Source organism: Dysidea avara, chromosome 14 (genome assembly GCF_963678975.1).
Source record: "Dysidea avara chromosome 14, odDysAvar1.4, whole genome shotgun sequence".
NCBI classification, from domain to species: Eukaryota; Metazoa; Porifera; class Demospongiae; order Dictyoceratida; family Dysideidae; genus Dysidea; species Dysidea avara.
Window position 1 is genome coordinate 4,945,338 of NC_089285.1, and position 6,000 is coordinate 4,951,337.

Below are 6,000 nucleotides of genomic sequence, written 5' to 3' on the forward strand. Positions count from 1 at the left end.
GAGTGACTTATTTGTAGCTGAATTCTCTACAGAGTGACTTACTTGTAGCTGAACACTGTATAAACTATAAGGTGACTTGTCTGTAGCTGAACTCTCTTCAGGGTTACTTGTTTGCAGGTGATCTCTATAGGGTAACTTGTTTGTATAGATGAACTCTTTACAGGATAGTTTCTTTGTAGCTGAACTCTCTCCACAGTGACTTGTTTGTAGCTGAATTCTCTAGAGAGTGTAGCCGAACTCTCTACAGGGTGCATGACTTGTTTATAGCTGAACTCTCTTCAGTGTGACTTGCAATGTTATGAATCACTGCAGCGATATATTTGTAGCTGAACTCTCTATAGGGTCACTTGCTTCTTGCTGAACTGTCTATAAGATTAACTGTTTGCAGATGAACTCCCTACAGAATATGGTAATAGAATTCTATAATCAGGGGCGGATCCAGAGTCTGGAAAGAGGGGGGGCACCTTGCTGAAAAAAAGTTGAAGAGCAAAAAAAAAAAAAAGGTCACAACAATAATAGCTAGTTATCCTTTACCAAATATATTATATCACGTATGTTATGTAAAATAAAATCCTATTTATAGCTTCCTAAGTAAGCTACACTTCCCCATGAACACTGTGACTGCTTTATTAGAGTGATTGGTGATTGACTGCTCTATTAGAGTATTTCGATCTTATATACATTTTTTAAAGGAGGGGGGGGGGGGGGGGGGGGGGCGGGCACGTGCCCCCTGTGCCCCCCCTGGATCCGCCCCTGATAATGGAGTAAATAAATTAGCTGAATGCTCTATTAGGGTGACTGTTCTATTAGAGTATCTCGATCTCGCATTTGCTACACGGAGTTGGCTTTCGAATCATAACTCAGTGGTTTGTAATCCAATTCTTCTATACTACTGCAAGGACTTTCAATGAAGATTATTCCAGCTATACACCGATTTTCAGCTCATTGCTCTAAGCGGTTTGCCTAGTAGACGTGAAAACTAATACTTTTGTATTCGTAATAATCGATCGCGTAATTGTGACACAGGTTGGGTTTTGTGTCATATCTCCATGGTCTTTATCTCGATTCCTTTAAAACCACCAAAAGGCACTCCTACGATGGTTACTCCATCTACATAGCAATTTTCAACTCATTCCATGAAGCGGTTTACCCTGTAGGCGTGACAACAAATCGATCTTGTTTTACGCGAATAATCGGTAATAACTCCTGAACCATTCATCGGATTTGTACCAAATTTGATGCTAGGATTCGCCTTTGGACTCCCTTTCTGTGTGCCAAATTTCAAGGCGATCGGAGTACGCGTTTGCTTGTTATAGCAATTTTTGCAAGTGTGCGAAAAGACGAAGAAGAAAAAAAAACGAAACTTTGGCAGCTCGTATCTCGGAAATGGCTGGAGCGATTTCCTTCAAATTTGGAATGTAGACTCCCTTGGCTGGCGGGCAACTGTGTAGCAAATTTGGTTCCAATCGGGTGAGGTATCACCGAGATACAAATGTGTGAAAATGACGTTTTCTTTCTTCCTGTCAATATACTCACGGTGTGGCGCGCCGGCTTCTTGGGCCACACGACACACTATCGTGTGTCTTGATATCACAATTTCCACAATGGAAGGCATACACAAAAGGCAAAGCCTGTACAAGGTGTCAGCCACAAAAAGGAACACTACAACTACAAAATACAACAAACAAATAAGATTAACTTAGTTTACAGGTAGCTATAGTGACAATCTGATGATTTCTGTACACTGAAAATTATCAGATCTGATTGGTGATGTGAACATTCAGTCTCCACCATATAGTGACAAATTTAATACACATACACTCTGTGATCATCGGTGTCTATGACTAATGTTTAAAGCACTGTATAGCCTTGATACAATGCAACGGGAACAAGGATTACAATCATGGCTGTTTGTAGCATGTATCAAAAACTTTGACACATTTACTGTACATTTAATTTTCATGAATTAAAATTTACGGAAAATAACATTTCCTTTCAAATAACGCATCATAACTTCCGCATACTTCAGTTTACAGAGATGGGGTTGCATTTATCAGACTCATTGATAAATTGCGCATCGAGTGATATGCAAGATTTTGCATAGTGACCAGTGGAAAAGAAAGGAGAGAGCCTTCCTTGTATGGCGAATTTATGCATCCAGGTACAAAATTGTACTGTGAAAAAACCTTGTTTTCACATGCTTTGTGATGTATCTTTGTAGAATGGCCAGCTAAGCCATTAGTTCAGGTGGATTCTTAATCTGTACGATTCAACTCGTCGAATGAAACCAAGTTTAGTGAATTTGGGTAAGGGCAACCTACTGCTGCACTTTTGAGGTTTGTGCACTGAGATAATGAATTTCTCCTATAGAAAATTGTATGGAGCGCATTGTGGTGGAGTCAACTGTTAATAACAGTCACTATGAAATTGTTGCAACAAATGTTCGGATGCCAGTGTATAGAGCAATTCAAGGGTTTTGTTTTTATGTATGGTTTGTAGGGCAAATTATGGATTCTAGCGGATGCACTTTTGCCTTATTTGTATATTACACAAATACATGTATTTTCTATTGGGAAAGAAACACTGAATGGCTGTTCAAAAAAAATTAAACTGTTCAGTGGGACCAAGCTAAAGCTACAAAAAGGACATGAAGTAGTTTTTTAATACAGATTTCATAAGAATTAAGGTTAATATGTAGTGCTTTGTAAAATTTTCCAAATGTTACAATTTCCATTAGCCTTTTTGATATGGTGACAATGGTTTCCCTGATCTAACAGCTTGAAGTGTGTTAAATTGATTTGCAGGGGTGGATCCAAACTTTTAAAAAGGGGCGTTCCACTTTGGAATTGCAACTTCAGAGCTGAAGACAAAAAAAAAGGTCATCAACTGCTGACTTTATTTATAACTAGATACATAGCTTCCTACACTGCTCCTAAAAAGACTGCTCTATTAAAGTATCTCGATTTGACTGCTCTATTAGAGTATCTCGAGTAAGAGAGGCTCTTTCAAAAGGAGGGTTCCAAGGAACCTATTAAACCCCCCCTGGATCCGCCCTTGATTTGGGTCACCAAACAACTACAATAACAAATGCTACACTAGCTCAGCAACAAGCTATCATGTATTTTGGTCGAGGTTTTGGTCGAGGTGCTATACGGGTACTTTGCTAGTCTCGCGGCGCCCGACCCTTAAAAGAGGGTCTGGTGAAACTGTGTACAAAAAGTTTGAGCTCTGGAATGTTTATTGGATGACGTTTTACGTGTTACGTAAGTGCACTGTTTACGTCACAACATCCATTCAACCAGATCCGCTTACAGCATTACCAAACCAATAGCGCTACTTTATTTATTCAACATTAAAACGAACCCAACAGAATTGTATGGCTATTTTCTCAATGAGTTTAAGCAGCAGAGTCACCGGATGTAATTAACCGTAAGCCGCGAATCTTTTGAAATGTACACATTACATAATCAATTTGAAATGGAGCGATCTGATTGGAGCTTCCAACATTCCGGCAGCGCCAAACTTTTGTACACAGTTTCACCAGACCCTCTTTTTAGGGTCGGGCGCCGCGAGACTAGTACTTTGCAAGTTTAATCCTGTGACCTTGATCCAAGTCTTGATCACACTTACAGGGGTGACTTAGGAGTCCAATAGTCCCAAACAATGGATCAACCCGTAACATAAGTCACAGTTCTCATGTTCTAATTAAGTCACAGCTAGGTTGAGGTTTTCCAGACTTGAGATGTACCTACTGTACACTGCAGATGTCAACATTTGCAGCAGAGAAAATATCTACTCTAATAAAATATTGAGCTTGTATGTGTGTAAAGAATTAGCAATGTGGCATGTCAGAATTTTGAAAGCTGCTACTTGACTTGTGCTGGTCATGAGGCTGGTTCTGAAGTAGCAGTTCATGCAATGAAGGAATTGTTTGGGGCTGCCACAAGTGAAGCTGCTCTTGTTGATGCTACTAATGCATTTAACTGTGTTAATCGTCAAGCTGCACTTCACAATATTTCCAAGATTTGTCCACCATTTTCTACCATCCTGCAGAATACTTATCGTAGTCCGTCTTTTTGTTGTTGGTGAAGGTGAAATTTCATGTACTGAGGGCACAATGCAAGGTGACCCCCTTGCTATGGGCATGTATGCACTCGCTTTGGTTCCTCTGATTCGTCATTTGAGTACTGAAGTGCCTGATGTATCTCAGGTTTGGTTTGCTGATGATGCCAGTGTAATGATAACAAGTTGATAGCAAGTTGATAGAAGGCTATTCATAGCCTGGGAATACCTAGAACTGTCCACTAGTGTATGGCTGCATAAGGGAATGTGAATACAATTGGCTGTATGAATAGTATTTTATTATAGACTAGTATATTAAAAATTAAAAAGAATTAAAAATAAAGTAGAAATCCAAGCAATAAAAAGTAGTGAAACAAGAGAAGAACGATGGTAGCTATTACAGCATAGCTCAGTAGGAAATCCCTTCTTTGGCATGATTTAACCATTATTTTGTGTTCAATGCCAAAGTAGGAATTTCCCATCGAGCTATGCTGTAATAGCTACCATCGTTCTTCTCTTGTTTTACTACTTTTTATCGCTTGGATTCCTAATTTATTTTTAATATACTAGTTTGTTTAGATTTTTTTAAAGGCATACAGCTAGCTATAAACATGTGACTGTTCTATTAGGGTGACTGCTGTGTTAGAGTATCTTCAGTCAGCTTTCCAAATTGAAGGTGTGTGGTCACTGAAATACAGCTAGTGCAAAAGGGGTGTGTTATCGTGGTTTCAATCAATAGATCGATAATGCGTAGAATGAAGAATGGGCATGATCTTGTGACCTATCTTGAAGCTATCTAGTACCAGTACTTCCATACAGTACCCTCCGTCATAGATTATATCAGTAAGGAATATAGTAATCTGTTGCTCCGTACTGTAGCGTAGTCTAAGTGCCTTAAATAATCTTGTGGCATCTATTATGCTGCTTAAAGAAAGTGTTGATGCGGAAAATTAACGCCTCGATATGGTTTTGTTGGATGAAGAAGACAAGCAGCCTGATTGAAGATAAAAGAAAAGATAAGGCGCAGAGGGAACGCACTCGTCGGAACCCCAAAAGGCACATCCCACTGGTGAATATTTAATGCTGTTTTATGTATTATATGGGCTAGTACTATTCCGTAAAGGTGATTTTCATCTCGTAAGATATCTCTAGGATGATTTTTAAGGGTGTAATTCTGGGCGGCGCACGAAAATTTCACCTGGATTCCTACTTAAACAGTACAACCATACCGTTTGATGTACATGCAATATGTAAGCCTGAGGCATTTTTTTTGGTGCTTGGAGACCCCCTCAGCCCTAGGCAGGCTGCCTACTCCGCCTAAGGTTAAGGCCAGCTCTGCTAGTTCAAAATTCAAAAAAAAAGTGTACTTGTTTAATATGGGTTAATGCCATACAGAGCATTCTCTCCTACCCTAAGCCATTCTACCATCCAGATTTCTGGCTTTGGCCATTACCAAGCTCATGTTTTTCTGTGCATCTCTTTGCTTTGATATATTGTCTGGTTATCTCTCAAGGGAACTCGACTGACAGTATTTCCCTTCTGATTTGATGCCTGACATCTCTGAATGGAGAGTTGAAAGCCTGCTTATGTTTTGTTGGAAATACTTAAACCTGCCCCAAAGGCTTGAAATACAACATATATATACTGTATGCAGTGAAGCAATCACCACCTTTGCTTATATAGAAAATCTGATTGCAGTCGATTTTGGAGAACTTGACGAAGCTTACATAGCTGTAGTGGTTAGTACTTCAGTGTGTTAGTAACGTGATTGGTAAGATCAAACGTTTCTTCACATTTTCCACTTCCCTAGCTGTCACTCTAATCCCATCAACCATACACTTTTCATGAGATATCACATTTCATGAGGTGTTGCATAAAGACTCAGTCTAGTGGATTGAGTATTCATGTCCAATAGAAAGAGAAAATCTGTAAGTTAAG